At 41.4% G+C, this 17766-nt stretch overlaps 1 pseudogene; it reads left to right on the top strand.

Annotated features, from left to right (window-relative positions):
- The first annotated feature begins 11628 nt into the window (after positions 1 to 11628).
- On the top strand, positions 11629 to 17214 carry LOC136484003 (uncharacterized; annotated as a pseudogene).
- The last annotated feature ends 552 nt before the right edge of the window (positions 17215 to 17766 follow it).

Raw genomic sequence — 17766 nt, 5'->3', positions numbered from 1 at the left:
TCAACTACCATATATGGCTACAGAGGCATGTTAGTGTGCGTGGCCCGATCAATCCCGAGAGTGATTCCGATAGTAATTAATGTTTATTTAGCTAGGTTTTCAAGGTCGTAGTTTAATTGGGTTCTAATTTTAATATGTATGGCTTTGTGTGTTTAATTATTGTCATGCATGTAATTCGTGTAACATTTGTTGGGCAATTATAAATATACATTCCGGTGTCGTATTGGTCTCAAAATTATTCCCAGGCTTGCACATGCCATGTGTGAAGGAAACACCAAGTTTGGGATTTTTCGGAGATGGTTTGCTACTTTATGAGGTTTAATTGAATTTTCGTGCGACGAGACCATTTAATTATAGGTTGAACTGAGTCTACCCACGAAAAGATCCGGAATGGTGCCAAACTTTTACACAGGCTCTAATGTGCCCTAGGGATAAGAATTTTGTGGAGGTGGATGAAAAAATCTATTGGGTCCAAGATGAAATTCACCCTCTTTTGTCTCATTTGGCACAGAGAAAAATATAATAAATAAAAAAATAATCAGAAAAACCTAAGATCCTGTGTGGGTTCTTAATTTAGGTGTACATGCTTGCCAAAAAAATTTCAAGCCATTTCAACATAAGCGGAGTATACATGCTTCACAGAGGTACATGTGCCCTTTCATTGAACCATGACTATACACATAGATTATCAAGGTTTATGTGGTTCATAGGCATTCCGGTGTCGTATTGGTCTCAAACTTTTTCTTAGGATTCCACGTGCCACGTTTGAACGAAACAGCAAGTTTGGGATTTTCTGGAGATGGTTTGCTACTTTCTGAGGTTTAATTAAATTTCCGCGCGACGAGATAGTTTAATTATAGGTTGAACTAAGTCTACCTACGAAAAGATCTAGAATCGTGCCAAACTTTTACACAGGCTCTAATGTGCCCTAGGGATAAGAATTTTGTGGAGGCGGATGAAAAAATCTATTCGGTCCAAGATGAAATTCACCCTCTTTTGTCTCATTCAGCACACAAAAAAAATATAATTAATAAAAAATAATTAGAAAAACCTAAGATCCTCTGTGGAATCTTAATTTGGGTGTACAAGCTTGCCAAAAAAATTTCAAGCCATTTCGACATAGGAATACATATGCTTCTATTTATTCAGTATATAAAAATAATTTTTTTAATATATATAAACATCACCATCGGTTTCAAAAAACCGGCAGTGATGAGAAGAAACTGACAGTGATGCTTGTTATCATTGTCGGTTTATTTTGAAAACTGACAGTGATATATAAATAAAATTAAAAAAAATTGTGCCAGCCCTCGGGTTTGAGCTCGGGTCTCGGGCTACAGAGTTCAGACACTTAACCAAAAAAAAATTTCAAGCCATTTTGACATAGGAATACATATGCTTAATAAATTATAAAATTAAACCAAAAAAATTGGACCGCCCAGGATTCGAACACGGGTATCGGGGGCTGAGTTGCGGGGTCTTAACCGTTGAGCCAGTAGGAGGTATTCGAAAAGTGTGGAAAAGATAAGTTACTTATGTTGTAACCGCTACACGGCAATCACTGTCGGTTTAAAGAATCACCCGGCAGTGATGTACCCCCATCACTGTCGGTTTCTACTTACAACCGGCAGTGATGTACCCCCATCACTATCGGTTTCTAATTAGAACCGGCGATGATGAGGTCTGGTATAAAAGCCCGCCGCGGGTTGAAAATTTTCAACCCCGCACCAAACGTTCCCAGCCCCGCGCTCCTCTTCTTCGACGCCGACTCCCGTGCACCACCCCAAGCCAGAGCACCCGTCCACCACCCCCTGCGCCGCCGTTCCTAGCCCCGCGCTCTTCTTCTTCAACGCCGAGGCCTGTGCACCGCCCCACGCCGGAGCAACCATCCACCCCCCCACGCCGCCGTTCCCAGCCCCGCGCTCCTCTTCTTTGATGTCGATGCCCGTGCACCACCCCACGCCGGAGCACTCCCAACGCCGTCCACCGCTAGACATCGGAGCACCGCCGAGGCCTTCAGGAGCGCGCGCGGACAACTGCTTTCCCACCCCCACGGTGAGTGCGTGGTTCACTACCTGCTAAGTGTTCGATGAAATGCACCACGGTTGTTGTCTTCCCAATAGCAGCCGATTCCTATTCGATTGAGTTACATGCTGTTACTCCTTGGTTTAGCTATAGGTAGAGTGTTAATTGATGGATTCTTGTCAAATGTGTACAGGTATAATCGCTATAGGTAGAGTGTCAATTGATTTTGATGGAATGTATAGCATGCTTAAAAAAGGCATCTATAGATGTTTGTTCTATAAAAAAAAGTTAAAAACAACTTTTAAAATTGGCTCGACAACAGCAGCAAGTATGATTACTAAACCACATTGATCTCCGAATAATAGACAGTCCAATAATTGAGGTTATTTTTTTATCATGTCAAGGATAAAGAATATTAAATAGATTTAGTTTGGCCATATAACTTGAATAATAACTCTTGTTCAGTGAGTTACCATTACCACTTACCACATGCCTAATTTACTTAAATGTATAGGCAACCATGGCATGGTTGTAGTGCATGTTGGTCACATGCTTGGGATTTATCGAACCTGAGAAGATTACTATGCTCAAGTCAATCGCTACCCTGGTAATTTGCACAAAAAATACAACACAGAAGCTGAAGCTTTGAGGGCCTACTATAGTCATCCGGCCTACCTTGCAAACCATGGGCAACCGACCCACTATGGTCCAATGAATGTAAACCATGGCCATCCGCTAGCATTGGAGATCGAAGAGAAGCCACCCGCCAGAGATGTGAAGATTAGGAGAATTGCTCCTTGGTCTTGGAAAGATGTCATGCTTTTATTTATGGCGATGGTCATCGCTTTTCTTATTTGGAAGTTGATGTAGGCTTAGTTTCGTAGAACAGTAGGTGGACTTTGTTGTATGTGGTCAATCAAACAATGAATTTGTTCTAGGTGAACATATGCTATTATTTGACTATGTTGTATGTGGACTTATTATTAGACTTTGCATTAAACATATTATATATATATGAACATATCCTATTAGTAGTTGTCCACGGCCAAAACTAACCATGATCGTGTCATAGCCATGATTTATCGTCGCTTGTTACCCCATCGCCGAAGAACTAATCGGCAACAAGAAGCGACTGATATCGCTGGGACGGGAGAGCCGCATGATCCGACAAATGGTGACGGTGCCAATCAGGTCGGTGAGAACGAGCAGCCATGGACCCCGTCCAGCCTGCTCGATCTGGGTCAAAATGACCAAGATGACTAGGTAACTTTGGTATCATGTCACTATGTAGCCACACACGCTAATCAATTGAGAGGGTCATAGCTTACTTGCTGTCTCTAGCAGGAGCCTCCACGGACCAAGGAGCCAGAGGGTTTGGGTAGCAGGAAGGCCAGATCCAAGCGAGGCGTGTCAAAGATTCCTATTGGTAGGAATGCACACTGGCACATTACTGAGTTCGATAAATTCGGGGGATCCACTCTCACCGCCTATAGCTTTGACCAAATACAAGACTATCCTCGGGTTACTTGTTAGGGACTTCATCCCGATTAAGTACAGGAAGTGGATTGGGAAAGATGATGACCGGTGGAGGGTTCTCGAAAGCGAGAAGGATTACATATGGGATGTCAAGATCCCAGAGTATTTCACTTTCCCAGCCGAGTATGATAGGGAGTTAGTTAAGAAAAAAGCAAAAGAAATCATGGGGACATGCTTCAAGAATTTCAAGGGGACATTGTACAAGAATTTTGTCCTCGAAAATAAAGAGCCAGATTTCGATGGTGGACAGTTTAGCAAGCAGAAGGACTTCTGGTAGACTTTCAAGGAATACAGGTTATCCGAGGAGTACTTAGAACTGAGCAGAAAGAATAAGGAGAATTCACAGAAAGCGACAAATCCTCATCATCTCGGCTCTCGTGGCTACGCCAAAAAGATGCTAGAATTTGAAGCAGAACTTCAAAAGATGGATCACCTTGCTGAGGAAGGCGTTCCGGTTGAGACCGCCGATTAAGAGTCCAGATCGGTATTATACTGTATGGGGAGAAATGTACGGCACACCGAGGATGGGAGCTTTAGCTCCTCAAATCAACCCATGAGCGAACTCATCCAGAGGATCTCCCAAGTAACTAAGGAGGTGAGGCAAGGGACTCACACTTCTAATAGGGAGAAAGACGTGCTCACCCAAGCATTCGAAACCAAGGAGCACCCTGGTCGCACTAGAGGAACCGGTGTTGTTCCTTGGAAACTAGCATTCCCCCAAGAATCTAACACTTACCGGAGCCGCTCGAGGGGTAGAGCGGAACATGAGGCGGAGTATTTGAGGAGACTAAAAGAGATGGAAGATAGAATGGAAGATAGAATGGAAGCACGGATTGAGGCGACCGTTGAAGCGCGAGTCGAGCAAATTTTGTTGTCCAAGGGGTTAGTAGTACCACAAAACCCTACTCCTAGTGCCTTTAGCCCACAGTTTAGGGGTCGCAACAGCTGCGGATCGACCCCGCTCGATGAAGAAGAGGTGAATGTGCCTCATCCAGTGGATGACATCACTGAACCCGTCAATGTCAGGTTGTACATCCGTCAGGAATGGACAAAGGACAAGGTGGCGCTCGGCCAGGCCTGGCCTGCGGGAGACGGGACAATTAATGGCCGCCCAATTCCACTGGGGTACGCTCGCGTCACCATTGACAAAATACTTGATAAGAAGTATAACAAGATACCCATTGAGTACCCCATAGTGGAAGATAGGCCGAAACTTGGTCAAAACAAGGGCTCTCAAGTGGCCTGGCGCAAACACTTCATTAAGCTTGACCATCAATTGTCCTCTGATGATGAGGACAACTAGGATTCTTCGCCCACCCGCGATGATCACTCGCCATCTCCCAACAGAGATCACTCCCCTCCTCATCCGGAGCCATCACCCCCGAGAAGACAGAGGTCTCCTTCTATTCCTCCTTGTCTGACTCCATCTTCATCAGCCCCGAGAAAAGAGACTCCTCCTCCTCCTCCTCCTCCTCCATCTTCATCAGCGCCAGGAAAACAGAATTCTCGTCGTCATCCTCCTCCTCCACCTCAGCCCAAAACAAGATCAAGGACATCCTCGCAGTCGCAGAAAAGGTCCTTGGATTCGGTCGCTAATGCTCCCAAAGTGGACCAACAGAAAAGAAAAAGGTCGTTCAGTGACAGCATTACCACCTTGATGAAAGAAAAATTTACAGCACACATCTTGAAGGAAGATTGTGTTAGTTTCTTCAATCTATGTGTCTCACTGCCTCCGTTTTTGTTGATGTCCGAATTCGAAAGGCAAACACAGAATAAATACGCTACAACAATGCTCTTGTATTAGTGTTATTCCACATGCCAATTACTTTCAGCCAGGTAGTCATGCATCAATTTTCTATCACCCATTGATATTATTTCTTAATTTCCATTTCATTTATTTCTTAATTCCACATGCCAATTATTTTCAGCCAGTTTTGGGAATTTGCATATTGGTTAGACTGAAAACACCTAGCTGATGTACTACAGCTATAAAGTTAAGATAATGCATACATCTGTTCTTCATGAAATGCTTTCTCATTTAGGCAGTACTTTAGCCTTCTAATGTGAACAATATGCTACATGGACACTGGACTTAAATATAGTGCTTTCTTGGCAGGTGCTTTGTTCCATGAATCCGTTTGCTCAGACATTGCATTTTAACTACCATTACTTTAAGACATGCAACGAGAGGAAGCTTATTATATGCTAGCAAATATAGAAATATTATGATTTAATTAACCCCATGCATACTAAGAGGATCCTTTCAGTATACATGCCTCCCTCATGTCTGCTGAATAGATCAGATGTTCGTACACTTTGCTTTTAGTGAATACAGACATGATCATCTCTATTACGGTCAATTTGCATGGTAGCCCAAGTTATAAAAATGATCATCTCCATTACAGTAATTTTGCATCAACAAGGTAACCAAGTGATAAACATGATTAATCTCTGTTAGTTACGTTTGGTAGCCGTCTTTGTTATTTGGTAACCTGAGTTAGCAAAATGCATTTATCTTACATTATTACCCTAAAGTTGTGTGGTTTCACCCCAACCTGCTGCTGCTTCTTAATCATGCCATAATAGCCGTCAAGGTAATCTGTTTTTCCTTGTTTTTATTTTTTTATGCACCTAGGGATGCCATAAAATGGATACTGAGATGTCAAACTATGTGCTGGGTTTGGGAAACGCATGTTGAAGTATTGACTATCTCATGTTTCCTGGTGCAACAACCAACTCAGGGTAGCTCTTGGTACACAAGTTTGTGCTTGGCATTTTAGTCTTTTATTCTCCGAGGTACTGGCAATAGTAGAAACCTTAAGCAATTTTTGTAAGAGATGGAAAATGCATTGCACCTGTCACTAATCTCTAAGTTCCTATAGTACAAACTCCAAATGGGCCTTGCTATTGTGAAAATTGATTTGGGTTTTCGAATGCTAATACTTTATTAACATATTAGAAGGCTAATCCATTGTGAATGACAGGTATGGGATAGAACTAGTGTGAGTTAGCTCAAAAATAGATAGTTGATATCTATTTTTAGAATCTTACAATTTCTCTGTTTAATTTGTTCTGTTTGCAGTATGCACCACATATCTCCTTTGTATGCTAATGCAATGTTCTTATAAATGCAGGAATCTAGGAGTGACTCCGGCTTACTAGGAATTGCTACTGCTCTCATATTATATAGTGTGCATGGTCAAATCAAGCAATTGTACATTGACAAACAAACTATGCCCAAGGCCATCACAAGATATGATTATAGAATACTTTTGTTGTAATAGTAGTTAAGAACAGTTTAGTTTTTTTGGAGATTAAATTAAAATTCTCTGTATACATCTGCATTCACGTTTTAAATGATGAGTTGATTTCATATCAGTGCAGCAATTTATATTTTGGTAATTCTTTTGCAACAACAAAGGCAATAGGTGTTGTTAAAAATCTTCCCTTTATTCATATCCAACAATATTTTGTTGCAGTATAATACCTTGCCACGAAACAATTTGCATGGCAATAGAACTTATTGCAATCATGCATTATGTATGTGGCAATAATGGATAGCCACAAAACGGTTTCCGTTGCAGAAGATCTTCACTACACCACAGAACTAGAATAGCGTCACAGGTGTGTCGTTATAAATATACTAATACCGTTGAACAGTCGGTGGTTATAGCTAGCCCATGGATCAAGTATTGGTAAATGTAGCTTTTGCGTTGGACTGCCGGTCGGTATACATATTTGGCTGTACAATCGACCGTCGGTCGGGATAGATCAAAAAAGAGGACGAACGGTCAGTCGCTATAGGGCCATGCCTTCAACGCGTGCTTAAGGGTCCGCGGGAACCGAAAAGAAGTCCCCCGCGGGAAGCTGAAAATGAAAAAGTCCCTTCGCGGTAAAACTTGGGCCCAAATACTAGGAACCCTAGCACTTATCCCCGCTGCCTCCTCTCTGGGCCCGCCCAACCCCGCCTCTTCCTCTCGAGTCTGCGGCACTCTCCCCGACTCCTCCAGCGCCCGTTCCCAAAAAAAACGCGACTCCTCCAGTGCCCATCCCCGCTGCAGCCGCCGCCCATCCCCGCCGCCACCGCCGCTGCCCAACTCCACTGCCTCCGCCGCGTAACTCCTCCTCCGGCCGCCTAACCCCGCCTCCTCCGCTGACCAACCCCGCCACCACGGCCCAGTTGGTGCCCCAGACCCTTCCGTGCAGCCCCTCGTGCGTGGCCCTCAATTGCGACAGTGCGTGACCCCTCCCCTCATCCTCATCGATTCCAACCAGCGATTTGATCTGGTTTCCGTGATGCTTCTTTGCCGCAGCTGTTGGGATCTACGACTGTACTGCGGCGTGGGCTGGAGCGGCTGCGAGGGCGAGGTGCCCTGCGACGACGTCGACGCCTGCCGCCGTGACCATGACCGTTGCGTCCAGAAGAAAGGTCACATTTGCTTGCTTCCCTGCCTGCCTTGTGCACTTGTGCTCGTTAGTGAGATGGCTGGCTGGATGAAGCCATGTCAGTGCAGTGAGGTAGGAAATAAATCGGACCTTGAGTGTTCCTGGGAAATCTATCAATAGGGTGTATTCAGATCTGCAGCAGTGTGAACGGTTCAAAAACATGTCACTGAAGTGCAGTCTCAGTATTATGTAAATGGTAGGAAATAAATTGGGTAGTAGAGTGAGTAGCATGTGCATTTTCTTTTGTGTTTTCTGTATTAATCAAGAAGCAGTGAAAGCATATATAGTTGGAATCTGGCAGCATATATATTGCATATTTAATATGGAATATGTGGTGATGCTGGACCTTAGTTTTTCTCATGGCACGCACGCACTGACACATCACATGTCCTAAATGATGATATGATTTTTGTGGGCAAGCGATGGTTTGGTATTGGCAGTAGCCTGATCTCAATTTTTTCTGTCACTCTAGCTTGTCACTATATATCTTGTGTTCTGTCTTTTACTTTCATGCTATCAGTTGCTGTACAAAGTAACAGAAAACAGAAATGCAGACTAGTTTTATTTGGCATATTCGATTTACTGCAGTACTTTGTTTTGCAATTTAGGTCTCAACATACTTGTACATGTACTGATGTCATGTGTATTCACAGTACAGCTGCACTGGTGTGTTGGAGCTGTAGCTGAAATAATCTGCACAGGACTGTCTACCCTAGCCTAGAGCTGAAGTGGGCAATTTGCAACCTTTTGGAGATTATTTGAACAGCCACAACATTGGCGGTTGCTCTTCTTGTGCGTAACGGTATGAACATCTTTCTGTAGGCTATCTTTTTTAATATTGTGTGTGGACATGAACACAACAATCATGTTTAAATTAAAACCATTCCGTGGCTTCATGGATATCAACATGATTGACAGTATGTAGCTTCTTTGATGCTAATGGTCTTTTTTTATATTTTATAGTTCATTTTTAAAGCTGCTTGATCTTTCACAAAGGGGAATGGATAAATGATGGATCGATAATGATGCTAGGTACAAAGACTTATTTCACAAAGACTGAAAGTTCTATGTGTAGTTAACATGGGAATTAACTTAAAAACTGCATGTAGGCACACCAAGATATATCAACATGGGGTGAACAATTTCATAGCTTTTGCATTTGAGAATTCAGCGGTAGGAAGCAAGATATTATGCCCTTGCATAAAGTATGTTAACTCATTTTGGAGAGAGGGAAGTGAAGTACGTGAGCATTTGATATGTGATAGGTTTCTAAATGGGTATAGAACATGAACCTTACATGGAGAAGTTAGCTCTTCTCTGAATCATGGAAACTATGATGGTGTTGAACTTATGGAGGAGACTGACGAAGATGATAACATCTCTAACACTACTACAGAAATGATTTTTAGAGGAACCTCCCTTTTCTAACAGAAGCGGTTGTCTTAGCGCGCCGTCACTAACTTTCGCGGGAGGCACTGTAGCTATACAACTGTTGCTAGAAATCCATTTTTAGAGGCGGTTCCATTAACAAATCCACCTCTAAAACTGTACCCATTCTTAGGGGAGGTTTCATTAAGAGAACCGCCTCTGAAAATCGATTTTCAGAGGCGGTTGTATTAAGAGAACCGCCTCTAAAAATTAGTGATTTTCAGAGACTATTCTCTAAAGACAACCGCCGCTGAAAATCAGTGATTTTCAGAGGCAGATCTCTTAATACAACCGCCTCTGAAAATCAATTTTCAGAGGAGGTTCTCTTAACGAAACCATCTTTAAAAATAGCTGCAGCACAAATAAATTCATATCTTTTTTAAATGAAGTTGGATGAAGACAAACTTTATATCAAAATTGTAGAGCTCAACGAGATCTAAAACTTTGTAGTTGATAAAATTTTTGTTTGAGATCATTTAGGGTTCCAAATATATAAATTAATTCTCAGATTTTGAATTTCATTTTTTTTGAATTTTTCAAATGACCTTGGATGGAGAAATGTTCTATATCAAAGTTGAAGTGCTCGACGAGATCTAAAACTTTGTAGTTGAAGGTTTTCTCATTTAAGATTATTTATGAGTTAAAATATTGTTTATAAGATTTGTATATATTAGTACAAATAGACAACATCGTAAAACAAGACACGAGATTGTGTGGTGCGGTGGTAAGGGATGAGACACGTGAGGAAGGTGTCGTGGGTTCGAATCTAGGTCTATGCACTTATTCAAAACAAGTGAAAAATAAATCTTGTGAGCCGAGGGTCGGTCCTCAGGCCTTCTGGCCATATTAAAAATATTTTTTATTATTTTTATTAGACTCTAAATGATTTTTAAAAAATTGTCAACCGCCTCTGAAAATCATTTTTAGTTGCCGTTGTCTTAAGAAACCCGCCTCTGAAAATCATTTTTAGTTGCCGTTGTCTTAAGAAAACCGCCTCTGAAAATCATTTTTAGTTGCCGTTGTCTTAAGAAAACCGCCTCTGAAAATCATTTTTAGTTGCCGTTGTCTTAAGAAAACCAAACTGCCTTTGAAAATCGATTTTTAGAGGCGGTTTTAAAACCGTCTTTCAAAATCACTTATTTTTACGGTTGGTGGCATTGTAGCGGTTATTCTAACCGCCTCTTAAAAGCGATTTTAACCGCTTCTAAAAATTATTTCTGTAGTAGTGTGATTTGCTTAGAGACTTAGCTGTTGGTTTAGATGATAAAGGGGATTTTGATGACAACAATTCTGACCTATGAGGAGCTAGTTGCCATTCCAAAGTTAGTAGCAGAGAATAGCAAATAGTTATACCCTAATTGCAAGAAATATACACAGCTGCGTTTCCTAATTAGATTACTCCACACCAAACTCCTTGGAGGGTGGAGTGAAAGGAGTTTTAACCTGCTACTAGATCTACTTAATGATGCACTACTTGAGGGTTCGACACTGCCTAGAAACTTTCATGAAGCTAAGAAATTGGTGAAATCTATAGGAATCGGATACAATAGTATTCATGCTTGTGAAAATGATCGCATCCTATTTTGGAAGGATAAAGAGGGATTGGATGCATGTCCAAAATGTAAGGCTTCTCAGTGGAAATCAATAAGGAAGAGCCTAGATGGAAAACATGTATATAAGGTTCCTAAAAAGGTTCTCCGCTACTTTCCAATAAAGAAATGTCTAAAACGGTTATTTCTATCCTCTAAAACAGCAAGTCTAATGAGATGGCGTGATGAAGGCCGAAAAAGGATGGTCTGCTTAGGCATCCTACAGATTCACCACTGTGGCAAGACATTGATGGGAAACATCCAGAATTCACTGCAGATAGCTGAAATATTCGTCTAGCATTTGCCACTGATGGTTTTAATCTGTTTAGAACCATGAATGTTAGCTATAGTGTTTGGCCTGGTATTTGTATTCCCTACAACTTTCCACCTTCAATGTGCATGAAGAAATCAAATTTCCTTTCTTTGTTGATTCCTGGTAAAGAAGCTCCTAGTAGTGATATGGACGTCTATTATCAGCCACTAGTTGAAGATCTGTTAGATTTGTTTACCAAGGGAGTTAGAACATATGATGCTTTGAAGGGTGAGTTCTTTCAGTTGAAGGCAGCGGTACTATGGACTATTACTAACTTCCCAGGTTTAGGCTATGTGTCTAGGTCCATCACATCTGGTGAAGCTAGATGTCCTGATTGCCACAACTATACATGTCCACTTAGACTTGGTAATAGTAGCAAGACTTGTTATATGGGTCATTGCAGATTCTTGCAAGAGAACCACCCATTTAGGTTTGATGCTAATAAATTTGGGGGTAAAACTGAGTTTACGGCAGCACCTACTCCACTTTCCGGGGAGAAGATTTTGGAGTGTACTAAAGACCTTAATACAGTTTTTGGGAAGGATCCTTCTAGAAAGAAACCAGCAAGCAAGAGACGCAAGGAAGTAGAGCCATTGCTAATATTGAAAAGGAGATCTATTTGGTTCCAACTGCCATATTGGAAAGATTTGATGCTGCGACATAATTTTCACTTCATGCACAAAGGGAAAATGTGAGTGAAAGTTTGGTTAATACATTCATAGGCACAGAAGGGAAATCCAAGGATAATTTGAATTCTCGTTTGGACCTTCAAACTCTAGGTATTAGAAGTGATCTCCACCCTGTTGAAGTGGAAGATCAACTTTATTTACCACCAGTACCATACTCAATGAGTTTCGATGCGAAGAAATTATTTTGTCAAGTACTAAAAGGGGTGAAGTTTTGTGATGGTTATGCATATGATATACGTCATAATGTACATGTTAGTGAGAGGAAGATATTTGGGCTTAAGAGTCATGAGAGCCACATTATTTTACAACACTTGCTTCCACTTGCTGTGAGAAAAATATTGCCAAAAATTGTGAGTGCTGCAGTGATCCGTATATGTAATTTTTTCAAGAAACTTTCCTCCCCTGTCTGTCACACCTGATTTTAAGGATAAAATAGGATGCATAATTTTATGTGCGCCCAGAGATCAGTCACACACATGAGTCGACAAATTATAGATAGTATCATTGCAAGTGTTTATTACATCATGTATAATAAGACAGAGTCTTCACATAAATGTAGCGGAAGTATAAAGAAAAATCTCTCGCGGAAGCTCCATATTGTAGGGACGTCAACTGGTTGACCACAAGTCTAGTAATCCTCAGGAAAGTCGTCATTATCATAGCCATATGTTACCCATCCGGGATTTTTATCCAAATAATGAAAATAAACAAGTGTAAGTACATGTCGTACTCAACAAATGTAACATGGGGTTCATGAGGCTCAACAAGTTTAACAGCATTTAGCTTTTAGTTGTCACAATTTTAGCATAAGAGTAGCAACAAGTTGTTTTAATCCCAAAGTAAAACACATTATCAATGTAAACCTGAGTAATATATAGCAAAAACAATTACTTAATAGTGATCCTCTATTCCATAAGGGTCCAAGGCCGCTCGTGACCGTCAGCACGGCTGATATACCAGTTTTACACTCTGCAGAGGTTGTACACTTTCACTATGAGTCGTGATACCCATATGCTCGGGTTTATAACTCCCAAAACACTTCCAAGGTGAGCAAGCAGGGTTCACTATGAAGCCTTTCAAAGGTTCGTCTAACAAGTTAGGGCCATTAGATTCACTCGGCAAATAGATATAGAACCCCCCTGTCGAATGGCACAATTCCATCGCGGCTATACACATAAGAGTAGAGGTTGTCCTATACCCGATTCGGCGAGCCATTCTTACGCCATAAAGGTAACCTCTAACAAGCTAGAAAAATGTCCTCATACTGAGCCTAAAGCCAGAGCCATGTAGCCCTGACAGCTGTACTATAAGTCTCGGATGTTCGCTTATAGATAAGTCCTTTGGGAGAGGAATCTGAAGTATTTAGAAAGTAGCTAAACACTCCAGCCCCCTATTTCCAAGTTGCTAAAAAGTCATGTTTTAATGTTTATTGCATACACCATTAGTCAAGTTACAAGATTATGGTTTAGTTGAGCACTAGCAAAGCTACCCAATGCATATCCCATAGGAGACAAGGTATAAGTTCAATTCTAGGGAATCCCTATCAAGGTGACACATGTAATATGAATTAAATGTATTAAAGTTGATAGGAAACAAGGATGATCCCATGCGACACTTTCCTTGAACAAAGTGTTCCTGCTGATCCTTCTCGTTAAAGTAGTACTCTTGATCACCCACGAATTGCTCACCGTCTATACTCGATAATCATAGCACCATACAAGCATCCAGAAGCAATCATGCATAGCAAACAAAGATTATAGATTAGAATAGTACACCAACAACATAAAATCAAGATGAAAAGTTTATACAATGAATCTACGTCTCGCTACGAACACACAGACGCGAAGATCACGAAAATCAGAGCAAAAACAAAGAAATTATGAATTAAACAAGATTTCCTTTAATAGATTAAATTCAACCTTGAATTTTAAAAGTTGAAAACATGCATAACAGTAGTATGAACATGTAGATTACACAATTATGAACCTAACGCAACTTGAACGGATTAAATCGGAGTTAAAACGAAGATTTTATGGCCTAAATAAGACTAGTGGCAAAACTGTAAATAGATGAAAGCGTATATTAGATCTAACCAAAGAAACTACGCTTTCTGAAAAAGAAAACGTATTCTAGGAATAAGCTTTGGACCGCGGGTTTCAACTTATAAAATTGTAGGGGCTCTTTTTCAAAATGTCTAGCCAAATCGGTACCAGCCAAACTAAGCCGTTGGATCAAGATTGAACGACTGGGAATGGATCAGAGAGAGAGAGCGGACCGGCATGGCCGGCGGCGGCACCATGGCAGGAGACGGGTGGCACACGTAGAACATGGCCTATGGACCATGGGGAAACAAACCGAGGGCACCGGGAGAAAGAGAAACGAACGGCGAACTCGGCTAGGCAGCTTACCGTGGTGTGGAGCGAAGGGAGGCAGCGCGCGGCTCGGTGAGGCAAATGGTAGACAGCGGTGCTAGGGTTTTGTGGCGGCTCGACGACTCGGTGAGGTAGCGGCTTTGGCGAGAGTTGATGGAGAGGCGGTGCAGGGCTAGTATTTAAGGCCAGGGAAACTTGGAGCGCACGCCAAACAAAGTCGTGGCTGCGGCAGAGTCAGGGGCGGTGGTAGTGTTCGGGTAGGAGATGACTGAAGGTTGAAGATGACGCTGACACACGGGTCCCACAAGTCAGCGAGACGCGTGGAAGAGAAAGGAGCGGGCGACGAGGTGCTGGGCCGGCCTGCTGGGCCGTTGCGGGAGAGAAGAGCGGAGGCGCGGGGACTAGGCTGCTGTGGGAAGATGGGCCGAGCAGCTGCTGGGCCGTGGGAAAGAAAGCAAGGCCGAGTTGGACCAGAAGAGAGGGAGGAGGAAGAGTTCTTTCTCTTTTTTTCATTTTGATTTTCAAATCCAAATTCAAATCAAATTTAAATACTTTTGAATTTTTTATCAAACCCAAACATAACAAAAATAAGTATGCATTAGCATGAATGCACAAACATGTAGCTATACCTTATAATTGATTTTAATTTTAACAAAGTTATCATTTTTCTAAATTTAAAAGCTCACAAAATGCATAATTAAATTATTTTCTCCTATTTTAAAATCTTGCAAATTTTAGGGTGTTACACTGTCATTCGAATAAGTGATATGGAAAATTTAGAGGTTGAAATAGCTGAAACCTTGAGCCTTCTTGAGAATATATTCCTTCCTTCCTTTTTTGATATCATGGTACACTTGATGGTTCATATTCCTGCCCAAGCAAAGATAGCTGGACCAGTTCATTTTCGCAGCATGTGGCCTATGGAGAGGTAATTTAGTTAGGGATACTGTAGCTTACTGAACTAAATTAGGTACCTACTAGTTTTATGACATTATCAATGTGCCTATTGTTCATGTGTATAGGTATCTGATGAGATTGAAGGGTTCTATTCATAGAAAAAGTCACCCTGAGGGATCAATTATGGAGTGGTCTAATTTTATTGAATGCCTTACACTTTGTTCTCGCTAGTTACATGATGGGACTCAGAGTAGCCATCAATTTAGAAATGAATATTGTAGTAGAACTCCTTTCTTTCGTAGCATTGGTCGAGGATTGGCCGGAAAGTGCATAGTGAGTATAGATCACAAGACATGGCTGCAAGCCCACATATATGTTTTGTTCAACTATGACAATATACAGCCTTACTTGGAGTAAGTTATCTAGATGCTTTGTCACACTTTACATCACATGATAGGTTTTCTTTGCATACTAAAGTGGTAAAATGATGGACCTTGCAGCAAGCATGCCCACTATCTATCAACAATTGGTCCTCGAAATAGAAGGGAAATCAGTCGCGTGTATCATGAATCCTTTCATGAGTGGTTTAGGTTGCATATAAGTAATAATAAAACTTAGCACAAGTTAGTTAATATGGATTTGGCATTTATATTAATAGTAGTTTGAAAATCATAGGTGGAAGAAATGGGAGAGGAGAAGCACCAGATGAGATAAAAAATTTACTCCAAGATGAAAATCATAGGTGTAAGTAATAATAAAAATGGGAGAGGAAGCACCAGAAAGGGGCCTACGATGTTTGCACATAAGTATAGTAGCTATAACATAAATGGATTCAACTTTCACACAGTATCCTGTGATGAGGGTACACCTATTCAAAATAGCGGGGTTGCTCTAGTTGCTGAGTCATCAAGCTTTGAAATTGGCAATAATGGTAACATTATAATAGGAAGCAAGACATATTATGGTATAACTAAAATTCTTGAACTGAACTATCACCACAAAGGAAATGTGGTGCTTTTCAAGTGTGATTGGGTTGACAACCGTGTGCAAAATAAATGGGTAAAAACGGATGAATTTGGGACCACAACTATGAATTTTAGGCATTTATTCAATACAGGTGAAAAGATATCTGATGATCCTTTCATTCTTGCATCAAAGGCAGTTCAAGTATACTACATCCCAGAAGCAATTGATACTGAGTGGGTTGCTGCTATTCAGTCAGTCCCAAGAGATGTATTTGACTTTGATAACTTGGAGGATGAGCACATAAATAATGATAATGGACTAGTTGTGTACCTGCCTAATCTAAATCGCGATGTGACTATGGATATTGTTAATGGGTTTGTCCCTTCTGTTAGAACAGACATAGATGGTATTATTGTTGATCAAAAAAAGTCTAAAAAAGGTTCTAAAAAGTAAGTCTTGTCAAACAATGTGTCTATTGTTTTCCAGCGAGTATTGCTAATTTGTTTGTCCATTCACAGGAGAAAACATGTCAAGACCAAAAAGAAACAATAAGGATGTCCCTGTCAATCCGTACGAGCAACTCAAAATGACCAGATTGAAATTAATAACCAGAGGCTTGAAGCTCTAAATCTCCCTCAAATGAACAGTTCAGGGAAGAATGTTCAACCTAGTAAAAGAACAAAGGTTTTGCATAGACTTTTATTTACTATGACAATCATTGCATATTTCTTAACAAATATTCATACTATTATGTTCCTTTTCTGTAGAGAACTCAACAATCAAGTGATGCAGCAATTGAAGGTCACAATCTATGCAGGTCACGAACGAGGAAACCGCACCATGCAGACTCATCCCGCGACTCGAGCGTCGTTGCCGCCGCCGCTCCCCGCCTCCACCACCGCTGGTCCCCCTTCCTCCACCTCCGGCATATCACTGGAGGCCGGAGAGAGTGAGGATCCATCGTTTTTAATAAGTTTTTTTTCTATAGATCAAGTTCTTAGGGTTAGGATCTCTCCATGCCAAGTTTCTTGGTTTTGGGGATTTATATCCTCCTCCTCCTCTTCTCTGGCGACGGCGAGAGGATAGGATAGAATCGTTTTCTCCATGACGGCTCTGTTGAAGATGAGGGCAACAACTACGGTGTCAGTATCCTCACTGGTATCACGACATGGAGACTTTTATTTCTGGACGGCGACATCAAGGTGGAGATGGTGTCGCCGCCATGGAATAATTTTCTCCGGTCTCTTCTCTGTTTTATCGTGGTTAGATCTAGCGATGATGAAGGACTAGGGAGAATAAGTTTTGGATCAGTCTTCCTCATTCTTCGATGGCAAAACACTACCCCAGATCTGGACATCACTGCCAGTTCAAAAACCCACTTCACTGCCGGATTTTGAACTGACAGTGGCACACCAGCAGTGATGGGGGGTTAACATCACTGCCGGTCCTTAAAAACCGACACTAATCTACAGGAAACAGTGTCGGTTCCTGGCTCCACCCGGTAG

The sequence above is a fragment of the Miscanthus floridulus genome, chromosome 9, assembly GCF_019320115.1.
Source record: "Miscanthus floridulus cultivar M001 chromosome 9, ASM1932011v1, whole genome shotgun sequence".
In the NCBI taxonomy this organism is placed as follows: Eukaryota; Viridiplantae; Streptophyta; class Magnoliopsida; order Poales; family Poaceae; genus Miscanthus; species Miscanthus floridulus.
The sequence above is the reverse complement of the archived record's forward strand: the minus strand, read 5'-3'. Positions and strand labels throughout refer to the sequence as shown.